At 36.0% G+C, this 15,926-nt stretch overlaps 1 protein-coding gene and 1 non-coding gene across 8 annotated transcripts in view; one reads left to right on the top strand and one right to left on the bottom strand.

Moving 5' to 3' along the window:
* ZBTB20 (zinc finger and BTB domain containing 20) overlaps window positions 1-15,926 on the top strand; it is an 894,540-nt gene that overhangs the window by 212,679 nt on the left and 665,935 nt on the right. The window lies entirely within an intron of this gene.
* On the bottom strand, window positions 6,998-7,073 carry TRNAI-GAU (transfer RNA isoleucine (anticodon GAU)). Its single transcript has one exon. It is a non-coding gene; the product is annotated as a tRNA-Ile (tRNA).

Below are 15,926 nucleotides of genomic sequence, written 5' to 3'. Positions count from 1 at the left end.
AATGGTATCACCAGTTAGGTGATACATGGTATTGCAGGAGTAATTTAGCCTTTTTGAACATCACTCCTTTCTTGCATTATGTGGCATGAATAATACCTCATTTGATTGTTATGGATTAAATAGTAAAATGCTCGCTAAATGCCTAGCCCAGAATAGGATATAAGTAAATATTAGTTCCTTTCATTCCATTTTTTTTTCTTCCCCTATCCTATAAACCAGGAATCACAGGCAAAGTATAACGTATCTTCTTTTTCTACTATAGTTGTTTCTGAAGGAGCACAACACATTGTATTCTGTTGTCTAGTACCTAGTGTCCAAAGGGTTTACTCTGTCTTCCTTCGTTCTTGTTCACTACTAAGCACTGTCTAGGGCAGGGGTCGGGAACCTATGGCTCATGAGCCAGATGTGGCTCTTGATGGCTGCATCTTGCTCGCAGACAAATCTTTAATAATAATAAAAAAATAACGTTAAAAATATAAAACATTCTCATGTATTACAATCCATTCATTTCCTACCACTCATGTTCATGGTTGCGGATGGTTGGAGCCAATCACAGCTGTCCTCCAGGACAACACCAAGGTTTTATTGGATAATGCATAAGGTACACGGGTCGTTGTATGGCTCTCACAGAATTACATTTTAAATGTAATTCCGTGGCATTCATGGCTCTCTCAGCCAAAAAGGTTCCCAACCCCTGGTCTAGGAAGACTGCAGTTTAGTGCCCAAGCTGAGAAAATATGTATTTTTGTTTGTTTGTTTTTTAATTTAAATTGAGGCAAGAGGATTTGTTTGACTAAGGAGCCAAACAATTTGCTTGGAAGGTATTTGGCATTCATATGGATTTTGGCAAGAAATAAGCTTCATCTGAACTCTGCTGTACTCTTACTTGTTTTGTTAAAACTGATATTCAACAGATTACAGTTATATTCAAGTAAGAATAAGGGAAATTTTCAATGTATAATTTGTGGATTTTTGTGAATTGTAAATTAAGCTTGGAAGTTCTTGGCTGAAGTATGTGTCTTTTTATTTCAAAGGAAGGAGTTAAAATTCTTATTCTTGTCATTAGTGTGATTATAGATTAATTCATTCTTACTGCCCTTTCAAAACAAAGGAAGACCTGTGATATTGATCCAACCACTTCATGCTTAAATAGAATGATTTAGAAAGGATGCAACTCAGTTGCACATATGAGCTATATAAATAGCCTTTTAGGAAAAAGGAAGTTGTAAACAGGAAGTTGAAGGTAATTTTGACCTCTCATTTATTTAGCTTGCTAGAATTTGCAAACGGATAAAAATGGTTACTTTTTCAGATAATTTCTCCTGAGTGACATATTCATGAGGTAGACAACAAAAACATTTCAAAATTCCTCCTCCTTTGATAAAAATTTGCTCTTGATATTTTCTCAACTTGGAATACCCTTTTTCTCATAGCAGAATACTTAACCGATTGCGCTTTTTCCTCAAATCTCAGTTGCAGAGAATCATTTAAATTCCTGGCCTTCTACCCAGATGAGCACCTGTTAGATCTTCAACTGACTGTTGGCCTCCAGGTCCATAGCTCTGACCCTATCTACTTATCCAGGTTCCTCTAGCCATTTTGTATCTCCTGTTTCCTTGGCTAGCTCTAACTGTCCTGCATGCTTTGTGGTTGTCCACCTCCTGATGTGTAATTCCTACTAGCTTAGTTCCCTGAGGGGCAAAACTGTAGGCACGGGATTCTATTTTTTGCTCATAGTATTATTTAGCTCCTCCTATGCATTATTATATTTATGTGTGTATGCTTTCTAGTATGTATTGGTTCTGGGAGATTATAAATTTCCTAAAGGCAAATACGAAATTATTTCTTTTATGTAAGTGTTGTCTTGCAGTGTACAGCACCTTGTACCAATGAGGTGTTCAATATGTTTATTAAGGTCATTTAAATGAATATAGGACAGCTGGAGACAGCATTGTTGTACTCATCCCGTCTTCTTTTTTTTTCTTTGTTTCTAAGCAGAGTTTTTTTAATAAGGTGAGAGATTTAATGTTTTCACAGTCTTAATATTGCAGCATCTTTTTCTTGAAATTTAAAACAAATGTCCAATTACTTAATCTTCAAATTTAAAATTATTTTTAACATACAATTTACAAAATTATCTCACTCACCTGAAGTACTGATGTAAACAAGCTTCTTATCTCCATAGGTATAAAACTTCAGTTGCCAGTTGATAACTTACTAGAGATTGTTTGTGGAAGCTTGCATTTTTTCCCCTTTACTTTTCTGAGAAGGATAATCTGTCTCTCCTAAGTATTTTTCCATGGGAAATCTGAGATCTGAGGAATTTGCCAAACCTGTTTTATAGAAATCATACAAGAAGATCTCAAAAATTGAAGAATTTGGAAATTAGGCAATTTATACTCATAGAATGAGACATTTGAAAAGTAGAAACCCTCTGTTTTGTCATCACATTTCATATGAGTAATCTTGTAACTTTGACAAGGGAAGGGACTTGTCCAAGGTATCAAAGATACTTAATGGTGGAGGCATATCTTCTGATGGCTGTAAGAGGAGGGGTGGATAATTTTCCACTGTAATGGAATGGAATTAGGTCCAGATACATACCAAAGGAAGGAAAAAAATAATGAGATTATTTCACAATATATATATAGCTCCCTTGCAGAGATTAGATTCTTGCCGAGCTTTAAATGAGGTCTTTTTTATCTACTATCTGATGTTACAGTGTCCTGTAATAAATACATCAAGTCTAAAAACAGATCTTGTAATAATAGAGATGAACAGACTTCATTTTCATCTATAAAGTGAATGTGCTTTAGCTCTTTTTTTTTTTTTATTTTACACTTCAGCGTGTGCTTGTTTTTTAATTTAGAAAATGTAATTTAGTTGGGAACTTAGTCATCGCCAGTTCTTGAGATAGTTTTTCAACTTTTGAGATGTGTTGTGGGTTACTGGGAATTTGGGCACAGAAACTTTGGACAGATTCCTTTTATTCATTTATCTTCCTACTTGGTTTTGGGACCAGATAAGAGTATTGGTCTTGGAACATTTGGCTGACATTTATTTTTCAGTTCCAAAACCTTTGATAAATATAAATTTTACTTGCATTCTTACCTATTTTGTGGCACATATTCCTTTAAATTTATTTATTGCCCACTTCCTTGTCTTTTTTCTTCATGTGTCATTGTTCAGGCTTCTCTAGGAAGTTAGTGACATGTTTCTAGCCCATTTACTCCAATTTTTTTCTGTACTTCTTGGTACCTTTTTAGAGCTTTCTGTTCCCAGAATTAACCATTATACATAAAAGAATTTTGGTTCTGGTGTGGAAAAATAAACTTCTAATTAAACAGCCTACCTGCAAATAACAACCATAAACTCTGAACAAAAACAAAAAACAAGAGCAAAACAAACAAAATAAAGTATAATACAGTACCGGTAATCTGAACGTTTTAGAGGATGGAGAATCGTAGGAAGATTTTAGAGAGGGGGTAAGACTTGAATAAAGCAACTGACATGGGTCGAAGTGTATTCCTGAGGGTTATCTAGAGTTGTACTAGCAACACAGGGTAATTAAGCTTCAAAAGAAAGCCCTCTGCTTTCTGACTATAGGAACCCTGGCTAGGAGCAGGGATACCAGAGAGTAGGGGGTAACACAGAGAAGAAGCAGAGATGGGTTACTTCAAATTCTGTATATAAATTCTGCCTAACTCTTTGGCTGACCCCTGAACCACACATATATAAGGAAAACTGAACTGGGTAAAGTTTAAATTTCAGACTAGCCAAGTTAATGACGTGCTAAACCAAAAATATCAAAACTGTCTGGCTGTATATAACAATCAAGAATATACACAATAATCATTGACAATGTCTAATAGAAAACCCAAAATTAGTAAAAGCAAAAAAAAAAAAAAAAACCAACAGAAAACACATGAACAGTATTCTGTAACCCTGTCTCAAGGAAAAAGAAAATCAACAAATGACAATCTTGAAATGATAAAGATGTTGGAAGTATCAGGCAAGAAAATGAAAGCACCCGTTACAACTATGCCAAATGAAGTAAAAGAAAATATTGTTGAAATAAATAAAAAATAGAAAATCTCAATGAAGTAAAAAATATATACAATTCTATATTACATATAGAATATTTACATATAACTAAATGGAAATTTTAGAACAGAAGAGTACTTTATATGAAATAAATTACTGGATAAGCGTAGTGACATAATGGAAGTGGCAGAAGGAGAAGTCAGTAACTTGAGGATCAATAGAAATCATCCAGTCTAAAGAGGACTGAGGAGATAAAGAGTGGAAAAATAAGTAGAACCTCAGAAGTGTTAAGGACAACTATAAAAGATGTAGCTTATGCCTTGGACAGTTACCTTGGTGGGTTAAGAGCATCACTGGGAAATGACAAGATTGCAGTTCATCCCCAGTCACGGCACACACAGGAAGCAACCAATGAATGCATGAGTGCGTGGAATAACAAACAATGCTTTCCTTCTCTCTCCCCTCTCTCTTTGAATAGTTGGTTCCTTTGAGCATTGTCTTGGAGCATGGAGGTTGCCAGTTCGATTCCCTGGGTAGGGCACATACAGGAGCAGCTTGTTGTTTTTCTCTCTCTCTCTACCTCTATCTCTTTCTCTCAAAAAAAAAAAAAAAGATGTAGCATATAAGTCATTGAAGAATAGTGTAGAAAAAAATATTTAAATATTTCAAGAATAAAGGTTAAAGCTTTCCAAATTTTGTGAAAGTCATACATAGATTTAAGAAGTTTACCAAACCTGAAACAATAAATACAATATATGCCTGACCTGTGGTGGTGCAGTGGGATAAAGCGTTGACCTGGAACACTGAGGTCGCTGGTTCGAAACCCTGGGCTTGCCTGGTCAAGGCACATATGGGAGTTGATGCTTCCTGCTCTTCCCCCCTTCTCTCTCTCTCTCTAAAAATCAATAAATAAAATATTAAAAAAAATGCAATATATGAAGAAAAGACGTCTTTGGAATATTATAGTATATATAGCCAAAAATAATATTGCACTCAAAATTGGATTTAGTTTTATGGAGATTATAATGTTCTATTTAAATGTACTTTTAAAAGAATGAGGAAACATTAGAAGGTAGTATTTAAGGTTATAGCCTCATAATATTAAACTCTGTCAGCTATTAGCTCTGTGACTTGAGCCAGTTCTTTTCTTTAAGCATCAGTTTTTTCCTTTATAAAATGGTGATAAAAATCAAACTAAGACTACCTCACATGGCTGATGTGCAGATCAAATTAAATAATATATGCAAAACTCTTTGCAAAGCACTTAGTAGGAACTAGATAACTGATAGCTGTTGTTGCTCCCACTACCTCCAATGTTCTTTGCTTGGTTTTACTTCTTAATCCTAATTATTGCAAATAATTTTTCTTTCTCTTAAGCCCTTTATCTAGTTTTGATATCAGTGTTTAATTGTGTTATGCAATGAGGTTAGTTGCTTTCTATGGTACAGTTTTTTTAAAATAAATTTTTATTAATTTTAATGGGGTGACATTAATAAATCAGGGTACATATGTTCAAAGAAAACATCTCCAGGTTATCTTGGCATTCAATTATGTTGCATACTCATCACCCTAAGTCAGATTGTCCTCTGTCATCTTCTATCTGGTTTTCTTTGTGCCCATCCCATCCCTCCTCTCCCTCTCTCTCCTCCCCCCCCCTCCGGTAACCACCACACTCTTGTCCATGTCTCTTAGTCTCATTTTTATGTCCCACCTATGTATGGAATCATGCAGTTCTTAGTTTTTTCTTATTTACTTATTTCACTCCATATAATGTTATCAAGATCCATCCATTTTGTTGTAAATGATCCAATGTCATCATTTCTTATGGCTGAGTAGTATTCCATAGTATATACGTACCACATCTTCTTTATCCATTCATCTATTGAAGGGCTTTTTAGTTGTTTCCATATCTTGGCCACTGTGAACAATACTGCAATGAACATGGGGCTGCATGTGTCTTTACGTACCAGTGTTTTTGAATTTTGGGGGTATATACCTAGTAGAGGGATTGCTGGGTCATATGGTAGTTCTATTTTTAGCTTTTTGAGGAACAACCATACTTTCTTCCATAATGGTTGTATTATTACTTTACATTCCAACCAACAGTGGATGAGGGTTCTTTTTCTCCACAGCCTCTCCAACACTTGCTATTTACCTATCTTGATGATAATAGCTAATCTAACAGGTGTGAGGTGGTATCTCATTGTAGTTTTGATTTGCATTTCTCTAATAACTAATGAAGATGAGCATCTTTTCATATATCTGTTGGCCATTTGTATTTCTTCCTGGGAGAAATGTCTGTTCATGTCCTCTTCCCATTTTTTATTGGATTGTTTGTTTGTTTGTTGTTGAGTTTTACGAGTTCTTGTATGTTTTGGATACTAGGCCCTTATCTGAGCTGTTGTTTGAAAATATTATCTCCCATTTAGTTGGCTATCTGTTTATTTTGTTATCAGTTTCTCTTGCTGTGCAAAAACTTCTTAGTCTGATGTGGTCCCATTCATTTATCTTTGCCTTCTCTTCTCTTGCCTTTGGAGTCAAATTCATAAAATGCTCTTTATGGTACAGTTTTTATAAGATAAACCTTAACTGATTTTTTTTTTCCTTAACTGATTTTTGAAGGTTTATTAAATGATGTCTTTATTTAAATATTTTATTTTTTTATTTTACTTTTTTTATTTTTCTGAAGCTGGAAACGGGGAGAGACAGACAGACTCCCGCATGCGCCTGACCGGGATCCACCCGGCACGCCCACCAGGGGCGACACTCTGCCCACCAGGGGGCGATGCTCTGCTGCGACCAGAGCCACTCTAGCACCTGAGGCAGAGGCCAAGGAGCCATCCCCAGCGCCCAGGCCATCTTTGCTCCAATGGAGCCTTGGCTGCGGGAGAGGAAGAGAGAGACAGAGAGGAGGGGGGGGGGAGTGGAGAAGCAAATGGGCGCTTCTCCTATGTGCCCTGGCCGGGAATCGAACCCGGGTCCCCCACACATCAGGCCGATGCTCTACCGCTGAGCCAACCGGCCAGGGCTAAAGATTTTATTTTTGCTTGTTTGTTTCTGATTTTAGACAGAAAGCTTTTAAATTTTCACCATTGAGCATAATTTTATCTGTGGGCTGTTTGTTTGTTTTTCTTTTACTGGTAATAATTTACCACTTAAAATGAAATGGAAGAAACTTTATGTCCCTTAATGTCCTTTACCTCTCCCCAGTTTTAAACATAATAGTATTAAATATTTCTTCTACAGTAAGTACCACATAAAATGATATTATAAATTTTACTTCAACTGTCAAACATGAATGAAAATATGAGAAGAATCTTTATTATATTTGCCCTTATTTTTATCTTTATTTGTTTTTTTAAAACAAATGGGATAGAAAGAAAAATTTCTAAAGAAAATTTTTTTTTGTGTGTGAGAGAGATAAAGACAGAGAGAGAGGGACAGATAGGGAGAAACAGACAGGAAAGGAGAGAGATGAGAAGCATCAACTCATAGTTGTGGTACCTTAGTTGTTCATTGATTGCTTTCTCATGTGTGCCTTGACTGGAGGGGGGGCTACAACCGAGCCAGTGACTCCTTGCTCAAGCCAGTAACCTTGGGCTCAAGCCAGCGACCTTGGGCTTCAAACCAGCAACCTTTAGGCTCAAGCCAGTGACCATGGTTTCATGTTTCTGATCCCACGCTCAAGCCAGCGACCCCGCAATCAAGCTGGTGAGCCTGTGCTCAAGCTAGTGATCTCAGGATTTCAATCCTGGGTCCTCTGTGTCCCAGGAGGGTGCTCTATCCACTGCACCACTGCCTAGTCAGGCTGAAATATTTTTAAGGGTGTGTCTTCTTTATATTATTATATTTTAAATTTTAATTTCTTACGTTACCTCTTTTACCCATTTTGCTCTCTCCCACCTCCTCCCCTTTGGCAACTATTAGTTTATTTTCTGTACCTATGAGTCTGTTTATGTTTTGTTTTATTAATTTTATTTTATTTTTGCATTCCACATATTAATAAAATGATATAGTATTCGTCTTTCTTTGCCTAACTTATTTCACTCAATCTATCTTCTAGGTCCATCCATGTTGTCATAAATGGCAGGATTTCATTCTTTTTTATTATTACTGAGTAATATATGTATATATGTCACATCTTTATTAATTAATCTATCTGTGGATAATTAGGTTGCTTTAATATTTTAGCTATTGTAAATAATGCTTCAGTAAACATAAGAGTGCATCTATCTTTTAGAATTAGTGTTTTTGGATATTCAAAAGTGGTACTTCTGAGTTTGACAGCTGATTTTTTTTCTTTTTGAGGCTTCCTCATACTGTTTTCCAAAGTGGCTGCACCATTTACAATTCTACCAACAGTGTACAGGGGTTTCATTTTCTCCACATCCTTTCCAATACTTGTTTTGTAAATTTTTGATGATAGCTGTTCTGAGAGGTGTGTGGTGCTATCTCATAGTGGTTTTCATTTGCTTTTCTCTGATGGTTAGTGATGTTGAACATCTTTTTATATGTCTGTTGGTCATCCATCCGTATGTCCTCTTTAGAGAAATGTCTGTTTAGGTTCTCTGCCCATTTTAAATTCAATTGTTTGTCTTTGTTATTAAGTTGCATGAATTCCTTATATATTTTTGATATTAGCCCCTTATTGGATGTATCACTTGTGAATATCTTCTTCCATTCAGTAGGTTGTCTTTTTGTCTTGTTGATAGCTTCTTTCATTGTGCAAAACTTTTTAATTTTATGTAGAGCAAGGGTAACAAAAACAAAAATAAGCAAATGGGACTAGGTGTTGCCTTTAAATGTATTAGGCTTGGGTAAGTGTGTGTGTGTGTGCATGCTTATATTGGACTTCTAACTACTTATGCATTGTTTTTATTTATAATAGTCTATCTAGATTTACCAGTTCCTTTTAATTCAGGTATAATAAAACTGTCCGTTTAAACTAAGATTTAAAGTAGGTTGAATTTTAGTTCAAGTAAACAGCATAAATGTGTTCAAATTATCCAGTAATTATTTTAAATTTTTTACTTATTGATTTTAGAATCAGAGGGAGAGAGAGAAACATCTATTTGTTCCACTTATTTAGTCATTCATTAGTTAATTCTTGCGTGTGCCCTGACCCAGGTTAGAACCTGCAAATTGGCATATGGGGACAGTGCTCTAACTAAGTACCAGAGCCTGCATCTAACATTTCATATCTTCTTTCTTTATCTAAGAACAAAGGAAAGAATACAGATACACATACTCAAACTTACATACACACAAACAGACTGTAAAGGTAATGATTTAGAAAATAATTGTATTGAGGGGGCTTACATAAGTTTGACTAAAGTAGTGAGCAACTAAATGTGAAAAAATAATTTCAATAAAGTTTTCATGATACTAAATTTCTCTTCCAGTTTGGTAGCCACTGTCTGATAAGCACAAAATGCAAAGAAAGGGACTAACTCTACATTCTGCTGCCTTGTAATTATACCTAAAGAGCAAGTACACATTTGTCTTTTATACCCTGCAGGTAGTAGATAGAGGAGGATATGCTGTTACTTTATCATAGTAAATAATAAAGTTCATGGCTATATTTACATACTCTGTGTTTCCAGCATGTGAAATCATGGGAAGAATGTTAAGTCTCTAATGTGTGTTTAATGTACATTTTACTTGGTTTTTCTCCTAACTGTAATGGTAGCAATTTTTTTATTTATGTAAGGGGCAGGCTGTGTCACCTAAGGGAACACTAATAGATTTTTTGGCAATTTCTCTATCATGTTAAAATCTCTATTTCCAACTGCTGTTACAGTTCTACTACTCTGCTTTACACATTTTTTTTACTCTTGTCCCTAATGCCTCCTTACTTTTTTTCTGTCTTTGAGCCATGTTTCTTCTATTTTTTTCTACCAAAAATGTCTGTTGCTGGGCTTTTAGTCAAATTATATCTAACTTTCTGCAGACACTGGCTGGTCAATGTAAAGGAACTAATTTGTAGTAAGCCTTTTTCCTAAATGTCACGAATTATACTGGCAGGTACTTTCATATATCCAGTGTCATTCAACTACTATTTAAAACTCTGTGGTGTTAGATAAAATCCTCACATTTTAAATATGATGAAACTGAGTATTAGGGAGATTATATAAGTTTCCCCTATGATATACACTTAGTAAGATGGTATTCAAACCTCAAACTTCTAATTGGAAGTGGTAGCTGTCCTCATTATAATTCCATTGCTTCTCCTAGACATTCTGCCTCCAGCCTACATACAGTTGCTTTGAAGTTTTCCTGACATGTTGCTGATTGAGTGGAATTTACAATAAAATGAGTACCTACATTATTAAGGCTTCCATGTGGTGAATAGAGTTGGAATTTAGAGAAAACAAGGGTAGGGGTAGCAGTTACCTACCTAATTTTATTCACTTGATTGAAAGCTGCTGCTCTAAACCAGTTGTTACACATCTGATAAATACTTAGCATTTATTGTGTCAGGTACCACCTAGACCCTGGATATAGAGTGCCAAGCAAAATATTGTGACTTCTATAAGATATGCAACTTAGTGGGGGAAGAGAGTGAATAAACACATAAACCAGTAATCACAAGAATGAGTCAAACTATCATAAATGCCAAAAAGAATAAAATAATGGAAGGATCTGTCTCAAGAACAAAATGGTTAGAGGCAGCCTCTCAGGGAGAGTAGAAGAAACAAACAATAGGTTAGATTAGGAACTGCAGAACTCTTTCAGGAGAACTCTTGAGTCTCAACTCCTATCACACTAGTTGTCCATTAACAAGTGGGATTTGGATTGCTCATCTCTGCCCATCTTGGGGCCAAACCAACCAGGTTTTCTATTCTGTTGTAAACATTTGAGACTCAGATTCTCATTGTTTTGTTTTATAATGGTAAGAGGAAAAGAAAGGAGGAAAGGTAAAAGATTTAGTCTTTCAAAGGTTAAATAACATGTTTAGGAATCTCCTTTTCTAATTTTTATGCAATGTGAATTTTCTTAATCATCAGAAATAGATGGTAACACAATTAATTTAAAATTTTTTTAACCAATATATAAGTAATACCTACCATTTATTAGGTACTGTGGTAAGGACTAGATATGTAATGGTGAATAAGACAAAACTGTCCCCGTATTTATTCTTATGTGAAAGAGAGTCCCAATGCAGTGTCATGATTATTGGGCCGAGCTTAAACACAGAACATCAGATTCTAGAGGAGATAATACCTGAAGTCAGAGCCCAGAGGTGTATGTGCATAAGCAGGTCCGTGGGATTTTCACGTTCCCCTAAAACAAATAATGCCTTTCTATGGTTATAGCTTCAAGTTGAGAGTATTTTGAAAATATAATTCTTAATGCTTATCTGAATTCTAGTTTTGTTCATTTTCTTGACTAGCTCTTATATTTTCATATAAGAAGTTAAGTTGTTTAAAAAAGTAATCTAATTTTAAAAAGACCACTATTTTCTCCTTAATACACTGTAAAGTGTGGATTATAGGATAAACAAGGTTATTAACATTGTGTTTTGTTAGTCAGGTTTTTACTTGAGAGTTCAAATTTATTATGTTTATACATAAATTTTTCTTTTTCTTTTAGTGAGAGAGAGAGACAGAGACAGAGAGAAGCAGAGAGAGGGACAAACAGGAAGGGAGAGAGATGAGAAGCATCAATTCTTTGTTGTGGCACCTTAGTTGTTCATTGATTGCTTTCTCATATGAGCCTTAACTGGGGGGCTACAGCTGAGCCAGTGACCCCTTGCTCATGCCAGAGACCTTGGGCTTAAACCAGTGACCTTAGGCTTCAAGCCAGCAACCACGGGGTCATGTCTGTTATCCCATGCTCAAGCCAGTGAGCCTGTGCTCAAGAGGACTAACTCAGGGCTTTGAACCTGGGTCATCAGCATCCCAGGCTGACTCTTTGTTCATTGCGCCACCACCTGGTCAGGCTACACATAAAATTTGATATTAAATGGTTTCATTTTAAGTGGTAGCCATTAATGCTATAAAATTCAAATAGAGCATTTTTTATAAATTTAGTTTTTCAAACATTTTGCAGTTTTACTATAACTGGTTTGACCTGAGGTGTAGACAGACCAACTGTGCTCTTGGATAAGGGGTGTTTTTTTGTATGATTTTTTTCTTCCTTCCTTATTATACTTTATCTGTTTCTAGTTCAAAGAGTTGATAAATAGATAACTGCTGCTTCTCCAACTTCCTTTTGCTGATAGATAGATTTTTAAGCACAAAGGCCTATATCTCAGTCATTTGCCAAGGAGCCATCCCCAGCGCCCGGGCCATCTTCGCTCCAATGGAACCTTGGCTGCGGGAGGGGAAGAGAGAGACAGAGAGGAAGGAGGGGGGGAGGGGTGGAGAAGCAGATGGGCGCTTCTCCTGTGTGCCCTGGCCGGGAATCGAACCCGGGACTTCTGTACGCCAGGCTGACGCTCTACCACTGAGCCAACCGGCCAGGGCCGTTTAAGTCTATTTTTAAAATTATAATTCCTCTTATACTTCATAGTCTTTCTGCTCACATAAACCACAGAAGTTGGGCATTTCAATTTTTAAAAACTGAATTGTGTATATTGATGATTAAAGTCTATATTTTATAATAACAATATAATAATGATAGAGCACCCAGCTCAGTAGTGGGTATAGAAGAAGTAAATACATATTAAATAAAATTAAAATATTCTGAGATTACATAGTATCTTTCTCAAAAATAGGTCAAATTTAAAATGTAAATCACTTAAAATATTTGTATTTTATTCAGTCATTAGGGAAATGATTTGTAGTCTTAATTTAGGTTCAGAGACCTTTTTTGGAGCTACTGGCCGTGCAGACCTCGCAGAGACCCTTCTCTGTGTCCTGAGTGAATTAGCTATAAGATGTATTAATGGCTCAAGGGGCATTATTAAGAAACCCCTCTTCCATCACTAGCCAGGCTCAACCAGTGTGAAGGACGGATAAACTTTTCTGAACTTCACTACATAGAATAGTAAAGTTCCCATTAGGGAACTATTCAGTTCCCATTAGGGAATACAACAGCTGTGCCAACCTAGAAGTGAGAAAGAACTTTAAAAAATAATCCTCAGAACATTACTGATAGTAACTGTACCCTTAAATGACCCAAACAATTCTGGAGATTAGATAACTGCATGGGATTCTGAAGGCACGATTTAACAATTCTGGATCTGTGCTGTCCTCCAAATCAAAGCAGAAATAAGGACTAGAACAATAGGAGTATGCATTCCAAACCCTGAAAGAAAAACTGAGTATAATGTTTTTCACTTTTATTTGTAAACATTGCATTACATGTGAGCTCAGGGCATTTATGGGGTCTCTTTAGAATACATATAAAGGGGATAATGCCCACAAAGTGATTGTTAAGGAGCCCACAGCACCTTTGCCTGATGCCAGTGGAATAATTACATTAATTTTGTTCTTATTTGCCACATCCTGATTGTTTCAGTTAAATATGGAAAATAATCCTTCATTTTTCACTCAGAAAAATAGACAGTGTTGCTGCACATGTTATTACTTGGATCCTACCTTTCTCTTCAGACCAGTAACAGGGATGGTGCTTAAAAAGTCTGACTAGGGTTCCGTATTGTGGCTATTAATTTTGTAGCTTTCTGATCCAGAGATGTTCTGTGGACATCCAGCATATATCTGGCTCTTGAATGAATTGTGGACTACAGAGTGATATCGTGAGCAAGCTACTTTTTAAATCTTCTTACTCCCTTGTGTAGCTTAGCCGCTTAACTTAAAGGGACAAACATCCATACCCTCCTTCTCTCATACAACTATGTAGGACAGCACTAACAGCTTCCATTCAGCAATGCTTGCTTTATAGCAGGCCCTGTGCTCGATTCTGTACATGCCTATAATGTAACAGACAGAAACAGTTTTATAGGGTAGATAACAGGATTGTCATTGTACAGACATGAGAAATGTAACTCGTTTAAGATCACAAAAGTGAACAGAGGGAGCTGGAGTTCAATCCCAGGTTTGTCTGACAGCAAAAGCTGATCATTTAAGCACTATCCTACCTGACAGAACTGTCACTGTCCAGAACATTGTGAGGCCCAGATCTACAGATCATTGATCACGTGAATAGCCTCTCTTAGTGCTTGTCATCACTTCACGCAGGCTGTCCCCAATGACTGAACCTCAGAGCCATTGTGTGGCACTAGTTTCATTCAGATGGGGCAAATGTTGGTTTTGAATACAGGCCACAAGGAAACTGAACTGCTCTTGAGAGAAACACTGCTGCATCATGTTATCTGCAACAAAAATGGTGCCTCTACCACCACCATTACCACTAGCTTTGGTTGTTAGGGATTCCCTCAGCACTCATCTAGCCATTCGGATCCTCCGTTCCTTTCCCTGGGGGTGCGGTTATAACTGTCTTTGGCAGGGTTAGCAAGCAACTCACTTACTTATTTTGGTTGCCAATAACTGTAGCCTGTTAATAATTGTGCATGTTTTATATAATCTTAGATAATCTGAGATAATTTTACACACCTGACATTTGAGATTGGATCAATATCCCTTCATACCTGGTTTTCTATTAATATAACTTTCTATGTAACTTTCTATTATCCAAAAGTAGATCACACAGGGGAAAAAATTAAATACTTAAAGTAATTTACTAGGGCTTTTTATAGTGATACACACTCATGCTCGTAACTCTCTAATACATAAATATCAGTTTTTGCTCAATAAAATAAAAGAATACACTTGATATACATTTTCTTTCTTTAAAGTATGCCAGATCTGTCACAATGCCTGAAGCTGCAGGATCTTCACATGTGTATGGGAACTGGATGTACGTTTTTCTGTTTTGTTTCATTTTTAGGGTTTTTTTTAAACTTATTTATTCATTTTAGAGAGGAGAGGGAGAGAGAGAGAGAGAGAGAGACAGAGAGAGAGAGAGGAGAGAGACAGAGAGAGAGAAGGGGGGGAGGAGCAGGAAGCATCAACTCCCATATGTGCCTTGACCAGGCAAGCCCAAGGTTTTGAACCGGCAACTTCAGTGTTCCAGGTCGACGCTTTATCCCACTGCGCCACCACAGGTCAGGCTAGTTTTTGTTTTTAATGACTATTTTTAAAGCAGTTTTGTATTCACAGTAAATTAATAGGAAAAGCATATTTGCATATGTTTTAGCACTTTAAAATTTTTAGCTCTATGAGAGTTAAGATGTATTTCAGTTTATTTTTTAGCATATCATAGAGCCAAACACAATACTTTTCATATAATTGATGCTCACTAAATATTATTTTCTTATTGAATAAATTAGTCTGTTCTAAGTTGAACAGATTTGCAATCCTAAATTCTTCTTGCCATCATTTCAGTCTGCATAATTGAAGATTCTTTACTAAAATGTTAAAAATGTGTAATTGAATTACTGGTGTAGGTCCTAAAGCAGTGGGATGCAATATACGTTGACTGTACCCCTATGAGGAAGCAGTGAAGATGAGTTTCTCACTGTGGGATATACTAGTGGATTTTATGTGTAACTGAATTAATTGACTTCACTTAGGAAGATTACATTTATGATTTCCATATGGCCTTCTGTAACTTTTTTCTTTTACTCTTACCCAGACAACTAATAATTTTTCCTATTATAAAAAGTTTACTGTAGAAATTATGTATATGTGAAAATAAAAAATGAAATCATTCATTACTTTATTATCCAGATATATTTAATCACTCAATATTTTTGTGTATTCTTTGTTTGTTTTCCCATCTTCTAAGCAATTTCATCCTGTCCATGCAATAGCTACCCTATGTGTTTATGTGACATTACTGTACCCAAACAAGGTACCTTGTGAAATGTTACAAATTTTTTTATATTCATGTGCTATGTCTTATTTAATTATTTT

This window comes from Saccopteryx bilineata, chromosome 8 (genome assembly GCF_036850765.1).
Source record: "Saccopteryx bilineata isolate mSacBil1 chromosome 8, mSacBil1_pri_phased_curated, whole genome shotgun sequence".
Lineage (NCBI taxonomy): Eukaryota > Metazoa > Chordata > Mammalia > Chiroptera > Emballonuridae > Saccopteryx > Saccopteryx bilineata.
This window is presented reverse-complemented; position numbering and strand designations above follow the sequence as displayed.